This window comes from Macrobrachium rosenbergii, chromosome 12 (assembly GCF_040412425.1).
Source record: "Macrobrachium rosenbergii isolate ZJJX-2024 chromosome 12, ASM4041242v1, whole genome shotgun sequence".
NCBI classification, from domain to species: Eukaryota; Metazoa; Arthropoda; class Malacostraca; order Decapoda; family Palaemonidae; genus Macrobrachium; species Macrobrachium rosenbergii.
Genome location: NC_089752.1, coordinates 11,732,712 through 11,755,500, shown reverse-complemented (window position 1 = coordinate 11,755,500; position 22,789 = coordinate 11,732,712). Strand labels below are relative to the sequence as shown.

General features: G+C 35.2%; 2 protein-coding genes across 4 annotated transcripts in view; one reads left to right on the top strand and one right to left on the bottom strand.

The window, feature by feature from the left end:
• Alk (Anaplastic lymphoma kinase) overlaps positions 1-22,789 on the top strand; it is a 1,114,821-nt gene that overhangs the window by 54,732 nt on the left and 1,037,300 nt on the right. The window lies entirely within an intron of this gene.
• Positions 1-22,789, bottom strand: part of LOC136844390 (uncharacterized) — a 663,809-nt gene that overhangs the window by 507,174 nt on the left and 133,846 nt on the right. For all 3 annotated transcript variants that reach the window (XM_067113486.1, XM_067113488.1, XM_067113501.1), the window contains one exon: positions 15,453-15,504. The gene's annotated coding sequence lies outside the window, so the exon portion shown is untranslated. The remainder of the gene's footprint in view (positions 1-15,452; positions 15,505-22,789) is intronic.

The window sequence follows — 22,789 nt, the reverse complement described above, 5'->3', positions numbered from 1 at the left end:
TCCAATCAACGGAACTTCTTACCATAATGAAAAATATATATATATATATATATATATATATATATATATATATATATATATATATATATATATACATATATATATATATATATATATATATATATATATATATATATATATATATTTATATATATATACATATATATTTATTTATATATATACATACATATATATGTATAATATATATATATATATATATATATATATATATATATATATATATATATATATATATATATATATATATATATATATAACACCGTCATTGAAACGAAAAAACTTTCATGAGAAATAATGCTGGTTTTAAATGGGTAGTAAGGCTATAGAGAAATGCAAACGTTTCGAGAATATACATTGATTTGAGTGTGTTTAGCAAAAATAATTTTTTTTTTTTGCATATGAAAACAGTCCTGTAGGAAGAGGTATTTGTAACGAAATAAAATGATAATCTCCAAACAACAACTTATAAAAAATAATGAACACCTAACGGTACAAGATTCATAGGACCTCATTTTTTGCATTCAAGCTTGGAGAAAATTTAGCTAAGACAAATAGCTGACCGATCTCGAATGAAAGCGAAGAAAAATTATGGCTGAAAATCATTAACGGAAATTGTGAAAAAATTAAAGATTCTTCCATAAAGACAATGGATTTATTATTTACATGTAAACCATTATAATCAATAACCATTTACAATGTTAATGAAAGTTTAATCTTTAACCTTACATATGCAGTGTAAAAACAATTGAGAGTTTAGCAAGCATTCTTCAAAATTATAATTATTATGCACGTAGTGAAGTAAAAAGACATATTATATAGTTTATCTCACTTCTAAACCTATATAAACTACAATTTGTTCAATTTAAACTAGTACTCTGAATGCAGTTCTCCATACTAGAAACGCACACCAGGACGTCATCTCGCGTGATAAAATTATCAAAAACACCACGATAATTGGGAGAGCCCCAGACTCGCGACGTCTACGGTTACTAGAGGCGCTCCCCATTCAGCAAGAGAAAACCTCTCTCAATACGACGCAGGAAGTGCTCTTCCTTCCTACAAATATAAGAAGGGCAATAATACAAACCCCTGCGACCGACCCCAGAACGAGCGACACCCCCGGCCTAGAGACACCAGATCAGGCGAACAATCCCGCCACCAATGGGGATAGACGTACGAGAACACCAGGCCGTGACGTCACGCAACGTCACGCACCGCCCAGTGATGCCACGCCCCTACCCCGCCGGTCAGCGAGACTGCAGCAGCGTGAACTTCATGCCTGAAAAGTTGGCTCGAAGAAAACTTTCACCAGCCAATAGAAGACCGGCTACCCGCACCGGCCAATCAAAATTCAGGTAGAGGCCTACCCGCTGCTGACCCCCGACTATATACTGAGTAGACACGTCCATCAACATCAATCTACACCCGAAACCGCGATCATACCCAGTTGGAACTGGGAGAAACGCTGGCGAAATAATTGTTGTACACTTTAATTGACATATACATACATACATTGTAGGAAAACTCTACGGATTATGTCCTCCATATTTAAATACACGGACATATGGAATCCCGGAATTTCGACAATTTCCCTCCTGAAGATGAATAACATCGGAACGTTACTCGCCCGATGCAGTAGCAGAGAAAAAGCAATAATTAGAAAAACAGAGAAGACTCTATACAAATTAAATGCAGCTGATGCAGCAACTTCATTCAATATTATTATTATTATTATTATTATTATTATTATTATTATTATTATTATTATTATTATTATTATTATTATTATTCGAAGGAAGAAGACCCTCTTTGAGGCAAGTTTTGTTTAATAAAATGGCTGCATTTTGCGAATCGATTTTATACTGAGTTTTCTCAATTCTTCTGATAATTCGTTTTTCCGATACACCAATATTTTCTGAAAAAGAAAAAAGAAAAAAAAAGGAACAAAGAAATACCACCGAAAATACCATCATGAAAATCTACGGATTTACATCCCAGGTTTCAGTTACCTGCTGTACTGGTTTGAATAAAGAATTTCTGCTGTAAGAAATACGCTGTTTTATCCATCGAAATATGAACACTGGCCAGTTACTGACTAATATTGATGTACAGGAATAGCGAATTATTAGAAGAATTGAGAAAACTCAGTATAAAATCAATTCGCAAAATGCAGCCATATTATTATTATTATTATTATTATTATTATTATTATTATTATTATTATTATTATTATTATTATTATTATTATTATAAGGTAGTATGAGTTCCGTATTTTCAAACCAGTTATAGTTGCAATTTATCTAGAATATTCAACAACATCCATCGCAGAAACTGTACTGAAACAAGATTGGCGCACAATATTCACCTTTCAACTGTAAATCCAAAACATTTTATAAAAGCAGTCTTATGTACGCTTCAACGAAGATAATCAAAGAGGATATTATACGTTTCACTACGAAAGGCGAAAGAAAATATCCCAAACAACATGTGGTTTAGATAACGCTACAGCACACCTGCAACAGCCAGAAATAATATTTTAAGACCATGAGTAAAGGTACTGAGTTATAGTCTTAAAATTAGTTACTCCTGCAGAGTGTGGTAAAGGAAAAGAATTAACGCTGACAATAATACAATCTGTCTTCCTAACAACTCGGATAATTTTTCAAATTTACGATTACACCTGCATTCCACTAAGTCATTCCTCGGAAACTTTCACGTCGTTTAAAAAATATTCTTGTGTCACTCGATTTTCAGATTTAATGTTTGTTTACTGAAAGAGAACTCTACACGCACACATTCTTATGCATGAATTCTTTGAAGATGTGAAGACAAGAATAATGGTTGCCCTCACATTCTCACTTTCTTATTTCATCACTTATTGTTCCATCACTTCTACGATCTTAATAAATATTATCACCTTTGTGTAGACCTACAGTATTTTCCTTCAAAATGAATAACTGAATTTTTTTTTCAGTGTGTTTAAGCGATCAGGTGAATTCATCAAACATTCAATCGAAAATCATAGGTGGAGTGACGATAATCCTGACGACTTCATTATAATTAAATAATTACATCAGAACTACAGCGTCTAACATCCTACTGAGCAACTCCTTTACATTTTCTTATTGGCCTTAATTAAAACTCAAGGGTAACCCGCTTAGCCTCTTCACCTCGTAATTATCAGATTATTCTTTTTGTTTGCTGAGCACTTTCTTTATCACTTTAACAAGAAAATGGTGTTAAACAGAGGTTCTGTAAGCATAAGCTATTGATGACTCTTTTCAAACTTTACAAAATGTTGCAAGATAAATATGTAACAGCCAAAACAAAAACAATCGAAAATATCTGTTTACATGAAACGCAGCCTTTGTTCCAATTCGATATAGAATATCCCCTTTGTAGAGATTTCTGACTAATGATGCCCTCTCGAGGAGCTTGAAATTCGCGTCTAATGAGCCTTCCTCCCTGCCTTGGACGGGGGTCATTAGCCTTGTCTCATGTTTGTTGGTAGATTTTATGAAGGCTTTTTTTCAATAGGTCTCCGTCTCGGAGAAAAGAATACTTGGCTAATTTCCCTTTGTATGACCCGATACAAAAATAGACTGATGAATCTGATGAGAGAGAAACAAAAATACTTTGGTAGTATTTTTGTGGGACGGAGAATTTTTGTCATTAAGTTTCTTTCGAACTTCAGAGTTCTCTGAAAAGCATATCAAAACAAAAAGAGGGAGGGGAAGAGAGGTCAGGTGATCACTGTGGTCAACAGGATAGGACCAGTATCTCTCTACACTTCCGGCTGTAAATCAATACACGATTTACTCTGCAATGCTACAGAGAATATGAGTTTATTCGACAAATATGTGTACGTCTAAGCTTAACTAAATTCTAATCCCTTTCGCTAAGTTGTCTAGGCAGGGTGGCTTTGAATGGCATCTGGGAAGGAGACCTCCGTCATTTATTTTCTTTCCGATTGCAAGGACTTTCGTGGAAAGGATATACACCTACATCACGGCTATTAAAATGCACAAAACTACTGAAAGTGACCGGCAAAGTCTCCCTCTCTCTTAATATATAAATACAGATATATATTTATAAATATACATACGTATATCACACACATACACCCATATATATATATATATACACATACACATATATCTATATATATAGATAGATAGAATATATACATATATATTATTAGAAGTGTGTAAATGAACTCTTTAACGAGCGTTGAAGAGGTGCATTCCGCGAATTAAGTGAGTTACAAATAGAAGCATTGAAACAAGCTTTTAATGAGAGAGCTCTGTACAAAGCCAGAGATATTTTGCTTCTCGCCCCCCTTTTTTTTCTTTGACCATCTAAAATCTCAGGGGCTTTAGTATAGGTATCCGGATATTGAAACTGGCACTGAAGAATTTCCACCATGATCGTATGCTTGATAACCAGCATTTTGTCAGTCTTTGTTTCTGTCTAGTGTGCTTGAAAATGCCCCAAGGTAAAGGTGAAAGTTCTTGCAACCTAGGTGTCTCATTTCTCCTCGTAGCCATAGTCTCCCCCCCCCTTCTCTCTCTCTATGGATATATACATATATGTATGTATATGTATATATATACATACATACATATATTATATATATGTATGTATATATATACTGTATAAATATATATATATATATATATATATATTATGTATATACTGTATATATATATATATATATATATATATATATATATATATATATATATATATATATATATATATATATATATTATAAAAAAGGACCTCATTCAAACTGATGGTATCTAATGAGTTTTTATTCAGAAAAAGTTACAAGCTTTCTTGGACAAACAGTCCACATTATCAGAGAGAGAGAGAGAGAGAGAGAGAGAGAGAGAGAGAGAGAGAGAGAGAGAGAGAGAGACTATGTCTACGAGGGGAATGAGACACCTAGGTTGCAAGAACGATTCCGCATTTACCTTGGGGCATTTTCAAGCACACTAGACAAAAACAAATACTTTGACAAAATGCTGGTTATCAAGCATACGTTCATGGTGGGAATTCTTCAGTGCCAGTTTCAATATCTGGATACCTATATATACACAATAAGATTTTAGATGGTAAAAAAAAAAAAAAAACAAGCGAGAAGCAAAACCTCTCTGGCTTTGTACAGAGCTCTCTCATTAAAAGCCTGTTGCAATGCTTCTATTTCTAACTCACTTAATTCGCTAAATGCATCTCATCATTAAAGACCTCATTTATGGCACTAAATGCACTCTTCTAATTCTTTTAGCTCAGTGTATAGCATCGAACATATATTCCATAATTCAGATTCTACATTATATCGCTCAATAAGAAAAACTCTGGGTACTTACAAGTAACAATCCTGTAGGCATATTGATTATATTGCTCAATAAGAAAAACTCTGGGTATTTACAAGTAACAATCCTGTAGGCATATTGTTTTGTTTTCTTATTCAACGCAGTTAACGTATAAGGTATTTGGAATGTCAATTATGAGGACCTGAACAAACGTACAAAAAAATAAATCTTTCTTTTTTTTTATTCAAAAAGGAATTTGGTCTTTCCTAAATTACTTCCCCAGCACAAGTTACAAACCTCTGAAATAAATAATGGGAACAATTTCAAGTTAATTATTTTCACCATAAAATTATGTACTCCATCTGACTCTACAGCATGCATGACTTCTCTCAAAGACCTTTTCATCAGCGCTGATGAAACTATAAAGTATAGAGATATTGAACAGTTTCAATAAAATCTAACACAGACTTATATGTTTCCCAAATGCTTATGAATAAAGAAGTCATTTTCCTGACCTCGCATCTGCAAACAATAATTATCATTACTTGCAATCAAAGATCAGAATCTTAGCAGTGATAATGGCCAATGATCGACGGAAGGGTAATTACGCCTTGTTATGCTAGATCACATATCATTAATTACCTGCTATTAAGTGAAGAGAACATGAAATGCAATTGCAACTCCGCTGCTATGCTGGGAACCGATGCGTAATCAAGTAATAAATGTCCGCAACGAGATATATATATATATATATATATATATATATATATATATATATATATATATATATATATATATATATATATATAATACACACACACATATATATATATATGTGTGTGTGTGTGTGTATATATACATACACATATTATTTACTGTATCTTATATATACATATAAATCCATATATATACATATATATTTATGTCTGTGTAAGTCGATACCTGAAAAAAGCACAAGCGGCGACTTCATCTTGCTTCCTGCGCACCAGCGTTCTGGCCAAACTCGACCTTCGTTTTAGTGTGCCGCAGTAACATCAGGAGACGACTCCATAAAGTGAGGCAAGGCCCTCGAGCTAATAAGGCTCGGCTATTTTCCCATTGAAAAAACAGCAACGAGGACGAGAAAACAAGCCAACAGTGGCGATGCTCCCGAGCCTTGATTATTCAGACTACGGTTTCCCGGTTGAGTGATGTTAAGCTCAAAAACAAGGTCTGGAAAACAAGGGATGATTTTACATTCTAAATAATCTTTAAGTCGATGAAAATCACTGGAATCCAGGAGATAGTGAATGAAATCTTAGTAGCAATCTCTTTTGCAATAATACCTCGATAACATTACAACCTAACTGATTGATTGGTGTGTAATATTGACGTCATATCGTTTCTGGAAATACACGAAAAGAAAGAATGAGAGGGGAAAAGAAAGAGATTCTATTTGGTCCAGTATATCGTAGATTAGATATATAAACAATTGCTATGTATTTTGTTACCTGTAGCAGGTATTTCATATATTCATACCTGTCATTACGTATGCTGTTTAGATATGTGAAAAAAAGTCCTAGAAAAGTAATTATCCATTGTTTCACACGAGGCAGTATGTCTGTCGCCATTACTACTTAATGGCATATTATTTTCTGGCAACATCGCAATTAATGTCATTTCCACTTAATCATTAAACTATCATTAATGAAAATATAAGGTCTATTCAAACACACACACACACCTACACACACACACACACACACACACACACACACACACACACACACTATAGGCATACACAATCATATATATCTATAATATATAATCATGAAGCTACAAATGTCGCTTAATATCAAATTCACGCTACCTCGAGAGTATCTCCGATGGAGAATTATCACCGAAGGGGAATTTATATAAGTCGCTGAATGGGTCCATGTCAAGGGTTCGCGTCCCGGTGGTACTTATTCATTTATCACTTATATAAATTCCCCTTCGGTGATAATTCTCCATCGGAGATACTCGAGGTAGCGTGTGAATTTGATATTGACATTTGTAGCCTAATGATTGTATATAAACCACGGTGTGATAAAAATTTCATCTATAATATATATAAATAATATATACATGCATGATATATATATATATATATATATATATATATATATATATATATATATATATATATATAGAGAGAGAGAGAGAGAGAGAGAGAGAGAGAGAGACTCTGGTTCTCAGCAAGTATTCAGGATGTTGTTCAATGTCCTTTTACCCTGTTAGGCAAAATAGCTACCAAATACCCAATTCACCACTTACTGTATATCAACAGAGACAAAAGAGGATTAAGCGTAACAAGCCTAAATCGCTGTCAATCGCGAGGGATTCAAACTCAAGGACTCCCAACGGTGAGGCGGGAATTATTATTCAATCATAAGGGAATATATATATATATATATATATATATATATATATATATATATATATATATATATATATGTGTGTGTGTATGTGTGTGTATACATATACATATATATATATATACACACATACATACATACATACATACAATATACTAGTATATATATATATATATATATATATATACTATATATATATATATATATATATATATATATATATATATATACATACGCATGTCTGTGTGTGCGCGCAAGGAACTTAAGAATGCCCGGTGGATCTGTATGTTAGGTGTGTGCTAGTAAGCTCGTCCCTCTAGAGAAAAACTCAGAAGACAGTCACACCCATATTCATCCTTCAGTTAGTAAATCTACAGTGAACATCTACTGGGAATATTTAAATAATAATACGTATATACACATATATACAGTATGTATGTATGCATGTATGTATTTATATAACATACATATACAGTATATGTATGTATATATGTGTGTGTGCGTGTGTTGTGTGTGATAGATAGATTCCAGGCTTCCCTAATGGTGAGTGTTAGTCTACAATACGTTACTTGCTAAATAAATTTGTTTTAGCCTCAACAGATCTTGAACGGTTGAATAAGAGTAGTCAGTGGGGGTGTGGGGCCGAATTTCCTAACCTACTCCTGCTCCAAGATCCACTCTGCACGGCTAGTTCTATCTACGATTTAAGTTAATATCAGTGTTGCTTTATCCGCCCAGCTTTCTTTTACGCGGCCTTTAAAAAAATGTACCATCTAATGCTGTCTGGAAATTTGATATTTCGCGGAAGACGTCTTACACTTACATAGATGATCGGATTTATGTGACATGATTGTGCTCCTTTTTGCTATCATTATTGAAATAATGCCCTCCAACCGACGTCAGCAGCTTTCTAGGATCTTTTATTGGACGTAAAGATATCTTTGTAAAGGGTCCCTTTTTGAACGGAGGAAATTGTGTTTCAGACCGTCTCCGCATGATACCCTGTCACGCAATGTTTTATAAACTATTTCAACAGGGAACTCGTATCAACGTCTTTAGTTCCAGCACCCTGTTGTCTACTGCGTGCTACTCGCTTTGCCAAAATATCATAAGAATCCACGCTCTGTTTGGAATGCCTTGTTATTTCCCTTCCTTCCAAGAATTCATTCATGCGTGTACCACAAAACTGTTAAACAGTCTTGCTGTAAGAGAGAGTGACACTATTCAAATGCGTCGTGCGCCATTCTTATACTACAGTAGTATCAGAGCTGTATCTTTTTAATCGCATGTCCAGGTTTTTTGTTAATTCGGGATTTATTTTGAAGAAGCTTGCTTTGCGTGTTAATTGCCTCTTGGTCTTGATACAAATCTTATCATTATAGATCATAACGAGCACATATTCTTATGGATTACACTGAAGGACCATGAACTGGCATAGTAAACTTACGTAGCATTATTTGCCTAATGTGGAAAAAGAAAAAGAGGGGAAGTTGCTGAAATGAATTCAAAGTTTAGAGGTGTTTGCACATTTGGGATGTTAAAAATAATAATAATAATATACTAAAAGAGATGGCGGCAGTAAATGGCAGTACTTATGCCAAATGTTTCATGTCTCTGGTTCTACCACTGTCGGAACATTAAAGTTTCATATCTTTGACTCTACCATTGTCGGAATGTTTCTTTCCCTATTTGGATGAGGCGGAAAAGTTAAGTATACCTTAGTTTAACCAGACCACTGAGCTGATTAACAGCTCTCCTAGGGCTGGCCCGAAGGATTAGATTTATTTTAAGTGGCTAAGAACCAATTGGCTGCCTAGCAACGGGACCAACAGCTTATTGTGGAATCCGAGCCACATTATAGCGAGAAATGAATTTCTATTACCAGAATTAAATTCCTCTAACTCTTCACTGGTTGGCCGGAGAGTCGAACTCGGGATTAGCAGAGTGCTAGCCGAGGACTCTACCGACTCGTCCAACGAAGAACTGGATGAAGTCTTCTCGATGGCATAAAATTGAAATGGTGGCTTCCTTTTCCCTACGGGGGTAATGTAATTCAGACCAGCGTCAGAAGACATCCTCTTTGGCTGTCTTCCACGAGTTTCCATTTCGGCGAAGAACTTCTGTTATGTATCCTTTAGCGCCTAAGCATCGAAATTTCTTACCTTTGTGGAGCGCCAAGATCCATATTCTGCTGAGGTGCCAGAATTCGTACCGGAAAGTGCCAGACTGTTTTCATATCCATTACTGCAGAACTGTGGGGCAGTTTTCCTAGCAGTTATTGATACAGACAGTCGACACATCAAACCAGGGCAGTAACACTATAAAACGTCATGTATTAAGTCTTATTATTTTGACGTAGCGCTGTAGATGTATCTATTTATCTGCTTCTTTCTTTGTTTCTGTAAGTTTATAATTCATTTTTATTAACTTTGTTCATTTTACGCTTTCTTTACAGATGGACAATCTATTCTGTGGAAGCTCGTTTATATATTCTGATAGGCTGTAGGTCTTCATTTTCAATATTACAAACACAATGATTCATGAGCATATGCGTATTCCTAAGACTCCTACATGGGCGTATTTATACGCAAATATTTAATCCACATTGTTTCCGTTTTCAGTTCTTGCGTTCCCCCGTCACCAATGTAAGCATATATCTGTGTTTAAGGTAGCTAATTTATACATCCGCACTGATATCAACATTCTAGGGCCGAGAAAAAAAGTTTAGATTGAACCAGGACGTCAGTGTCTCGCATTTCCTTACTTCAGTGACTTCTCTTCTGTTTGCCACTGATGCCAAATTAAAGGAGAGAGAGTAGTGCGCCCCTTAGATATGAAAATAACATTCTATTTCCGAATATTTGCGCTTTTACGCCGTAGATCTTATAATAAGCACATTTAAATAGGAAAATTATGATGCCGAATGTGGGAAGTCACTGACACTCAAGTTCGGAACTTTACCACAACTAAGATGAGGAAGTTCAGTCAAGTCGTTAATACTTGCAGTCTATGCAGAGAGAGAGAGAGAGAGAGAGAGAGAGAGAGAGAGAGAGAGAGAGAGAGAGAGAGAGAGAGAGAGAATTGAATGGTAGTACGTATTGTTTAAAGATACGAAATATGTAGAAGCTAGACTTTGCAAATGATGTTAAAAAAATTATGTCGCGACTGATGTGCCACTTCCATACAATTTGGCCGCGAATTTAGTTAAAACCTCCCCAGAATCCCGGACTTAGCCCGAACCAACAGAAGCAGTCGTATCTTGTCAATCGACTAAAACCGGAAACACACCAATAGCGTAAACATCAGCTTAAACACAACACCAAGAGGCATAACACTAACAATGCAAAGAAAGCAACAGTAACAACAACTCTGATCGTTACATGCTAATCCCCCCACGATTTCTCACCTTCCCCTGTGGATTACACACAACGAAAACACGGCGTCAGCAGCACAGCGTCGTTATGTACACGTTTCCTGTTTCCAGGGTGTTTTTTCTTTATTACAGTTGTTACCAATAACGACAGTTTACTACTACGTAAGTCTTTATTTTTCTTCTTCCGCCTAAATCAGTCTCCCTGTGCATTTTTTATCGCTAACACGATTTTTTTTTTACATGAGAATCTCCTTCGTACGAAAACAATATTTTACTATGGTTAATTCCCAGTTAGATAAATAAAAAAGCTACATCAGACAGGGAACTATTTTCAACATCATTATTGATTCTAGTCTTCTCTTATAATATATTCCCACAAACACAAAACCTTCAACCATTCGCTGGATTCTGTTATCATCAATACAAGGCCGCGCACTACAATATTATCAACATACAAATAAAATAGTTTTACAATCAACACAAAACAGGAAGTATTTTTAATAAACCCCAGTGTAAAATAGTGACACAGAACTCATCACCTCTTTTTATTCACAAAAAAATTAATTGGCAAGACAAGGTTTAGCTATGCACAGGCTTGTCTTCATCACCACATTAAATTGTTCCCTAAGTAAAATTTACTATATTGTTCATAACAAATTACAGGTTATCGGTGTAATGTGGCAATAATTAATTAAAAATCAGTATAATTATATTACACATGTAAGATTGACCTCGTAATTACTGAAAAATCGTACTTTTTATGTACGGTATGTTATATTCACACAAATAAGTTAACTGTACGAAGATTTTACATGAGTCTGAAATCACGCGTTATAGAAACTGCACGTAGAGACATCGTAATTGTACAATCTCATTTATTCATTATAAATATTAAAAATGTTATAATATTACTTTCTGCGAGTGGAAGATGGTGATATTATATTGTTACACATAAAAGCAGATTTTGACGTCTAGGAAATGCACACAAATGAAAGATGAAACAAAGCAATAATCTTTCGTTTAAAATTGTTTATAATGGCTTACCGCACAGTTCCAGATTATCTAAGACAATTCCACTATGAGCATGAATCTGCGAGTTGGAAACTCGTCAACCTAACCTTAAGAATGTTAGCGCATACCTCAGCAACAGAAGACTCAGCACACTTTACAAGACTGTACCAAAGAGTAATAACACCTACAAACTACATCAACTGTAAAATAACTAACATTTCCCACAACGCGAAGCGCCGTTACAAATTAAAGTATGAAATTTGCTGCACAACATCTATCGAAATCAATTGGCTATAACTAATCACCCTGCATTCACTACTGAATCTTAAACATTCAAGAGGAACAAGGCCTCTCATGCACAACTTTCGTCCGTTAGCCAAGCAGTCGTAAAATAGCATAAAGCTGGAGCCGATAAAACTCCTAAAAGCCACTTGAGGTAAGCCCACGCCGTGGAGCCTTAATTGGAAATCGAGAATAGCTGGGCAGAGCTACGCTTTGTCCAATAGTTTATTTGGCTTTTCCTCTTCTTGTGCTTTAAACTTCTCATCTTTACGGATGCCAGGTGTTTTCGTTTTAAAGGTACTCTGTGTCTCACATGAACTGATTAGTATCACAAGGGTAGTGGTTGGGGTAACTCGGAGATAGGCCACTGGTCTCGCATCGGCAGGAATCCATGGTTTGATCCCGGCATGCCGTCACCAAAGTTAAGTATACCTTAGTTTAACCACACCACTGAGCTGATTAACAGCTCTCCTAGGGCTGGCCCGAAGGATCAGATTTATTTTACGTGGCTAAGAACCAACTGGTTACCTAGCAACGGGACCTACAGCTTACTGTGGAATCCGAACCACATTATACCGAGAAATGAATTTCTATTACCAAAAATAAATTCCTAGCCGAAAACGATACCGACCCCTCCAATGAAGAACTATGCCGTCACCAGTCGACCCACCCGTGAAAAATACCACCACCATCGAAGCAGATGTCAAAGTCGCTTAAAAGTGTGGCAAGAACATGAAAATGGGGCTTTGTGGTGTTTACCCCCTGCCCCCACAAAAGAGCCAATGTGCTTTTATCACTCAATTACCATGAGAATATACAGTATGTAGCATCAAAGGCATAAACTATTGTATAATAGACTCTGCGTTTTAAATCATCACACTCATACCTGCAAGTTATTGTTGATTATTAAAGACTGAACGTAAACAGCATTCTTTTTTCATATCCTTAAAAAGTAAATACTTTAAGAGATTTAACTTCGGTAAGACAACATGGATAAATTAAATTTATCTTTAACCAGGTACTGTGAATTTTTGTGTAACTATCATAAGATACAGATAACCTGGAGTGTTAGTGCATGAGTGTTTAAGACATTGCCCAAGGGGCGTTCTGTAAGGGTGACTTCTGTAACTTGAAGGGATATTTATCCTTATTCACGTCCACAGGAAATTCAGCTGCAGGATGAAGTTGTGGCGATTAATGGAGTTTTAAAATAATTTTCCTTGATGACGACGTTGCAGCACTGCAATGATTATTAAAAAAAATTCAATAAAGGCTTAAATTAATGGGTGTTTTGCCGCAGTGAGTATGTACCACCATTAGCTATTAGTCAGAGATAGAGCAGGGAGGACCCGGCAACCCTACTGCATTATTCCATGGCCTAGGGCTCTCTACATGACATTTCACCCTCGCCAATCGGTGGACTGGGACTATCTTTGATTTTGTTATGGGGAAGCCCATATAATGATGGTATCACTGCTGAGTGTATTGCGTGGCACGCAGCAGATGGCGCTAGCAGTTCTTGGCAACATCCCTCTCGCGCCAGGTGCATTGCTTTCTGCCCTCTGTTTTTCATCTGTTCCCATTAGTCTATTCCAACCTCGCAGCCTAACAGCTTTAACTTCACCTTCCTCGAGCTATCACCTCTCAATTAAGAACGCACTCTTCGCGTGATCTCTGGGAAATTTCAGCAATGTGAAGCGTTGTTCTCCTTTAACTACTTTTATATGAAAATGATAATAGCAGCTTGAAGCTATCTTGGTTTTATCAATAATAGCAAACGTCTACATAACTAGTATTCATGCTTAGGATATGCCACTGGATTTACCCATCCGCACAAATCCCAAAATAGCGACGTACAAGAACGAATGAAATAGATGGAAAAACGTCCTATCAGTAACCCACATTCCCCATTTATATGATAACTGACATAAAATTTTGATTGCGGTGAAATATCAGTGGGACGCACTCCCTGGTCGTGGCACACAGACCTTTGAAGATTTATATGGGCCTACGCATCTATTTCCTAACAGAGAGGAAGTTGAATAACGATCAGAGTTTTTCATGTCAAAGGGAACTCAAAAAGTATACAAAGACGACAAACGCAACCGTAGAGAGAGAGAGAGAGAGAGAGAGAGAGAGAGAGAGAGAGAGAGAGAGAGAGAGAGAGAGAGATTGTTAAAAACGGCGAGTAAGACAATAAATTGCAAATGAAATATTTCGTAATTCACTATATTTATCTCATGACAGCTAAACTCAATAATATATAAAATTCCCAACATATATATATTCTAAGTCCTGTAAATCACATTTACTTTGCAGTATTTTAAGCAAATAATGGAATAAGACTAACGGTTTACTACGTTTGTATTTTTTAGGTTATTATTTACTCTCTTGAAAAAGCTCATTTCGCGGGGATATCAAAAAAGTTTTCCTAATTGTAACGGTCTTGAGACTAAACAATTAACATCATTATCAATTTTCAACCTTTAGCTCTTTCTCTTGTCCTTGTCTATGTTCGCCTGAATCTTTTGACATTAGGCAGTCAAGCTTACAATCATAACTGGAATATAACACACAGTAGGCTACTATGGTGGGCATGATAAAAATAACAAGCCACTCTTTGAAGAAACTTTAAGCGCTCTGAAAGCCCACAATATGTCACACTCAGATTTAAAATCTCAATCCTATTTGAAAAAATTAAGAAATAAAAAAAAAAAAGGCATAAAGATACGACAGGCACAAAATCTTACGCAGACGCAGTTCGGTTATTAAGAAATAAATATTTATCAGTTCGTATCCTTTACCTACACGGCACTATATAAATAAGCATAACAATACAACCATGTATTTATAGGCAATACATCGCAAAATTCGGAGGTGCTCCCTTTGCTAACTACACAACTGAAAATTAAAGTATCCAGAAAGTGGGTCCTCGACCCCCTGTGAAGATGTTCAGAGCACCTGAATTATAACATTTAATGATCGCTTAATATCACGATAAAGGGCATGACATAACATTTTTCATAATATCAAAAAGTTCATCAAACATACCTTGTCAGCAGTGGAGTTTTAGGGGTAAACATTGTTGCCAGTCATCTTCTTCCTGTAAAATAATAAGAATAAACAACTGAATAACTGGTTATAACAGTATTCAAATATGCACTCTAAATAATAAAAAATAAGATTCAAAGTGCTAATTATATTAACACTGCAAGCTGAAAGAAAGAAAAACATGATTAACAGTAAATGGCGCCTGAGTGTTTTACCATTATTCTCGTTTGCTACCAATCTTTAAAAAATGAAAAAAAGATAATCATTGCTTACTGGCCTCTTCTAAGTGGCCAGTTGCTGTTATATATAGGGTTGAATGTCAAGTGGAAATGTGTACCCCAGGAGTTTCCAGATTTCAATGACAACATACACTGAAAAAGCTGCTGAACCATATTCTCATTTTTTTTCATCAAATTAAATCGAAAATGCACGAGTTGAGAGACGTGAGAAGACCAAACTTCCTCGTGATACCGCAACTGCTCTTTTCGAATCAAGAACAATTTCCTAGGTCTCAGAAGACGCTAAAGGAAGGAGACAAATGACGATGGAATGGGACAAAGGGGAAATACGCTGGCCGAAATAATTCTCGATCGTTATCGTTCCAACGTAACAATTACAGGAAGACTAACAACAAAGGCCTAGTACCAAGAGCTAGTTAACTCTATATGTAAGTCATGAAGCATTCCTCTAGACATTGCAACATGCATATACATACACACGATTTTCTTTGATTCAACAAACTTTCATCACTATTCGATAAAATGGAAAATCAAAATAAGATAGATTTGCGTATAGTTAAGAAAAGAGATCTCCGAAGCACAATGAATATGCAAGGATCTGCCAAATCAGCATCGCAAATTCTCTTTTCAGCCATGATGAAACTGAATTCCAAATGTGAGTGATTTGGATATATGAGAGCAGCGCACTCACTAGCAATAAGGCAGTCGCTTCCCGAAGGAAAAAAAATATATGCATTTTCTTCGTAGGTCTCTGTGGACGCTGGAGAAAGAAAATGGCTGACGACGTTGTGGGACACTGGAGAGATATTCCGCAGGAAATGTTTCTCAATGGCTCTCGCGGTTTCAACGAGAATATAAGACGCCATATAACCAAGACCAAGGAGCCTGGAGGAACATTTAAAGCGCCTCATATATTTTTCTCTCTTATAGTACACACACACACACACACACACACACATATATATATATATATACATATATATATATATATATATATATATGTGTGTGTGTGTGTGTGTGTGTGTGTGTGTGTGTGTGTGTGTGTGTGTGTGTGTGTGTGTGTGGAAGGGATGGAAACAGAAATTATCTGAATGATAGGAAATTGATAAAAGAAACCTGAATACTGGGTAGCTGACATTTACCCAGATTCGTCAATTTTTTTCCCTTCCCCTCAGGTAGCGCTAAGTTCTGATGACATATCAAATATAAGCAAATAATCAGAACAGAGCCTCACTGAGGCAGAAGTCCTATGTATTTAAGTTAGCCTATAAACTTTATTATGATGTCTATGCCTCGGCCAAAAGTGCATTCTATATCTGTACTCGAACGAGCCAAAAATAAGAATATTCATAAAAAAAATTAAAATAATCATATCCCTCAAAAGCGTACAAATATCGTATGAATAAAAGATTTACAACGCTTTCCTTGTTTTGTTTTCCTTACGCTGCTTCCTGGTATGCTTTTAAGCAAAGTAGTCCGCCCTTTCAAAGTTTATACCCAGTATAAATTAGATTCCATAAAGTGACCACACAAACTCTAAAATCTGCTTTGTATTAAACTCCCCTAGATGTTTTAGTGGCGTCAGGAGGTCTTGAAATTTATCTTACCTCTTCTAAAACTTAAACACACGATATATAAAAGCTAACAGTAAAAATAAAAAACAAACGGCAAGAGTCAGGCGTTGTTTAATTTTCTCAGTACCTCATCTGACATGTTTTTCTATATGAAGTCGGGAAATTTTCAGTAGATTGGTCCCTGATAACAGGTCTAGAGCACAGAGTGATGGTAGTGCATCTAAAAGCAAATCCAAAGACAAATTTCTATTCTTTTCACTTAAGCTTTCGCTGACAATTTTCCAAAAAAAGATTTGAAGGAAATGAAATAAAAAAAGAGATAAACATCACTAGGACAACCAATTGTCAGCTTATGTGAGGAATATAATGCATTTTAAATATGAATTCGTTCTTTTTGCAATGACTAATTTTTTCACAGTTTGAAATATAACATATAATTATATTTTTTTTAATAACACGGCAGGGTATCAATAGTCTCCGCATGCATTCAGTCCTCAACTTGCTTCATTTGACTTGAACGCTATATATCAGCAATATGAATTCGTCTATTCAAAAGAAAATAACTTCTTCCCACAAAACCTTGTCTTGAAGTTTAGTTTCCTGGCCTTTGTCTTTATAAGTGGATGGTGAATGAAAGTGATTAAGGCGTTTTTCACACGCTGCAACGTCCTTGTTGACAGAAGATGCCCAACTTTAGTTTTCAACTGTCCTTCACAAACTTTCGGACCTTGTACAAATATCCTCTAACTGAGACGTGGAATGGAGATGCTATAACGAATTACGGGCATAACTATAATATGCTATCGTGCTAGTTGAAGAGATTCGAAACAGTTGCATTACTTAAACGGTAAAAAAAGAATAAAAAAAAAATGTTTACTGTCATAGCGAAAATATCATGGTGACAGTCAGTCCCATACGAATGAATAAATACACAAACACAACAGCTAAAACCGAGAATTTGTTGCGCTTAATACACAAGAATGCATATTTCAATCTTAAAACCCCCATATATTTATAACATTTTTAGCGTCAAAGTGTACTGAAAAACAAGATTAAAACCGTCAATCTGCAATTTCACATTGAATTAACTAACACAATACAGTGCATTTGTATTTTACTGTTCGGTTCTCAAACCCACTATAAAATAGTTACGTGTAAAAATAATATTTTTGTGGTGAACAGAGAAGTGTCAGCGACTTCTTTCCGTGCACTAACATCTGTGTCGTACAAAAACAATGTGAACGGCTATGGTAAGTAAAATATTCAGGCAAAAGTGTAACAGCATCTTCACTGAACGAGTAAACACTCTGCTCTCATCACGACGGTAGAGCATTTACAAAAAAAAATTAACAAATAAATAAGTTTCAATAATTTTATTACGAAGACAAACGAGAATTGATCAGATCGTCCCCTCGCCTCCTCTCTCTCCTTGTTACATAAGATAGAAAATAACTGGGCAACGAATACGCGCTTCAAAATCCAGCGGCAATATATTTATGAGAGAGAGAGATACACTATACAATTTATGCGTCCGTTGTAAATTGAGAGAGAAATTAGCAGCAGCTTTGCATAATAGAAATTTATAACCCGTAACATAATAAAATAAAGCGTATATCTGTAAAATACAAAAACCAAACATTGTAGGGGACAGCATATTTGATTAACGTTTTTGTTGTATTCCTACTTCCTTTCAGCTTGTTCTAATTCTCTTCTGCTTTATGATACAGGTCAAAATATCCGGTAAATCGCGAATGATATGTTCGTATGATTTATTTTCTTTTAGATGAATAGCAAGATACAGGTTCAAAGATTTTTCCGTACAGTCAGAAGTCTTAAAGGTAGGATGTGATTTTATATACATACACAAGATATATACAAGCATAAAAACATATACCAAAATAAATCCTAATTCTCATAATTACACATAAATAAGTTTATTTGTATCTTAACAATGGTCCAGCGTTTGCCATCAACGAGGTACAAAGGGGAGTGTAAAAAAAAAAGTCTATACAAGAAATGACATTGCTCTTCTTCTCATGACTTAAATGCAAAGCAAAGTACTCATCTCTTAAAGTTTGTGATATATATCATGTCTCGGGATCTAAAGAGGCCATTCCAGTGAGAAAGATTTACTTGCAGATCGGCTCCATCTAAACGAGCTTGAGGTATTAACTCGTCGAGGACCACCCCTATTTGGATTTGGACTTAATTAATTGCAAGACTTACTGAAAGTAATGACGTTAGATCCGACTGTGGGACTGAGTGCAAGATGCTAGTTTGAGTAATATATATATATATATATATATATATATATATATATATATATATATATATATATATATATATATATATATACATACATCACATACACATATATATTATATATATACATACATGCATATATATACATATACATACATATATAATACATATATTATATGTATGTATATATATATATATATATATATATATATATATATATATATATATATATATATGTATATATATATCCCTTGTATTTAGGTTACCAGTTGTTCCTGTTCTTTCTTCCAACTTAAAACCCACAAACTCACTCATTAATTTTACTTTCTTTTACACTGCAGTCACTCACGTGTCTTATTTATATTTACTGCCTCAGTTTCGTGCACCCATTCCTGGCCATTTCAAATGTCTGTATATTTGTCTGTTTATGTATGTCTATACAAGCACCCACACTCTAAACATAAAACATTAACACACACACACATATATATATATATATATATATATATATATATATGTGTGTGTGTGTGTGTGTGTGTGTGTGTCTATACAGACATACATAAACAGACAAATATACAGACATTTAAAATGGCCAGGAATGGGTGGATGAAGCTGAAGCAGTAAATATAGAAAAGACACGTGAGTGACTGCAGTATAAAGAAAGTAAAATTAATGGGAGTGTTTGTGGTTTTAATTTGGCAGAGAAATAGAACAACAGGTAGTCTAAATACAATGGATATTATATATATATATATATATATATATATATATATATATATATATATATATATATATATATATATATATATACATACATATACACAGTATATATCCTTGTATGTAGACTACCTGTTGTTCCTGTTCTTCTTCCAACTTAAACCCACAAACGCCCCCATTAATTTTACTTTCTTTATACTGCAGTCACTTCACGTGTCTTATCTATATTTACTGCCTCTGTTACACACACTCACACACACACACACACACACACATTATACACAACACACACACATATATATATATATATATATATATATATATATATATATATATATATATATATGTGTGTGTGTGTGTGTGTGTGTGTGTGTGTGTGTTTTTGCTTTGTGTATGTGTATGGATGGATATTAAGAGAGATTTAAAATGGCAGGATGGGGTGAAATGTGGCTGCCAATGAAAATGAGCATTTAATAGGGAATAAGTTAAAGGGGTATACAAGGAGAAAATAGATAGAAAATAGGCTAGGTTTAAATGTACAGAGGTTGCGGACCTATACGAGAAGTATGTAAAATTTAAGGATGGGGTCAAACAGTATAGTAGAGAGAGAGAGAGAGAGAGAGAGAGAGAGAGAGAGAGAGAGAGAGAGAGAGAGAGAGAGAGAGAGAGAGAGAGAGAGAAAGTCATCAGACGAGGGAATGAGAGGGTTTGTGAAGAAATAACTGAATTATCCGGGTGCAGTTGCATTGCAGAAAAGATCATTCATATGACTGCAGGAGGATAGATACGGTTATCAAGCAGATGGTGAAATGAAAAATGGAGGCAAGTAATGATAAAAAAAAAGTTGTGAATAAGAGCAAGAATTTACGAAGAATGCGATGTGCTCAAGAGAAATAAATATAGAAAGAAATGTTAATGAGCAAACAGATCAAAGAATAAAACCTGCACAACGAGACATGCTGTCTAAAGTAAAGGCAGCACCGAACACAGAGAGGCAGAGGTAAAATGCATCTGGAGGCGATAAGGAATGCAGTTGAATTAAAAGGCTGGTGAATGTAAAGCATCCAGTAGTTGATAATGCAGTGTGAAGGAGAAAGTGCACAGAAGGACTGAAAGGGGAAGATCAGTGCGGGTTTGAAAAAGGAGAAGGCGTCTGGACATAGGTTTGTTATGAAACAGGTAAGTGGGAAATTTGAAAGCGAGGGGAAAATGTTAGTGGCATACATGGATCTAGAAAAAGGTTTTGGTAGAATCTACGGGGGGAAATGTGCACAGCGACAAAGATACATGTTATAGAATGGTGCGCACGACAAATTGCTGAGAGCGATCCATTGATGATGGAGGAGTGATTACACTTGGTATAAAACTGGCGTCTAAGACACGGCCGTGGTATGCCTCATCTTTTTTAAGTTTTTGTAGAGGGAGTGACGCAACAAGTTAGAAAAATTTGTGCTTTAAGAAAATTATCTTGATTGGAATGTGGAGCAGTTGATATTTGCCGATGATGCATTACTGATAGGAATAGTGAGGAAAACATCAAGGTATAGTGGGAGTTTAAATGTGTTTGCAGGAGGAGAAAGTTGAGAGGGAATATGAGAAATAGTAAGGTTATGAGTGCAAATGGAAACCAGAAAGGTGAGGCAATGATTGTTGTGTATGGTAAAGGAATGGCAGCAGCTCATTTGAACAGGTTTTTGGGAATAAATGAACTGATGAGAGTAAGATACGAGAAGAAGTACATCACGGAACAGATGAAAAAAAGGAAGATAGCATGGCACGTATAAATACTGTAAAAAGTTGAGGAGTGTAGCCAACTCTTTATTTTGCAAATGAAATGTGGATAATGAATGCAAATGAAAGAAAAAAGGTTGAACCTTTGATGACCTGCTTGCGTAGCTTATGTGGCGCAGGAGCTGAAAAGATGTGAAACCTTGGCTCAGTGTGTTTCTGAGATGGTTCTTCTTGTGGAAAGAAAGAAAAGGAATCGCTGAAAAGAAGTTATGATTCGGATGTTTTAAGAGGAAGGAGGAAGTAAGACCTAAAAAGGAAGGACTTTTTTGCAAGGGAAGCTCGAGAGTTAATTAGACCATGGCGATTGGCGTGTTGCGTAGGGGGGTGTTCGACTCCTTAATGATGAACCTTCTGTGTAGGTGTATGAAGTGGCTAAAGTAGAATTCTGTTCCAGAAGCTCATCAACTAATCAATAGCTTCAGTATATATATATATATATATATATATATATATATATATATATATATATATATATATATATATGTATATATATATATATATATATATATATATATATATATATATATATATATATATATATATATATATGCGTGTCTTTCTCTGTATATGAGTGTGTATGTAAGAGTGTTTTTTTATGAAGTCAAACTGAATAACCAGCCAACATTCGCTTGTCATTACATATACAGTGTCATATGCGCCAATGTTACATATACGAATATCAGTCGAATTTCGAATTTGACTGTAAAATGAACGCAAGTAAGCTGGGATATGATGTATTGAAAACAATAGTCCA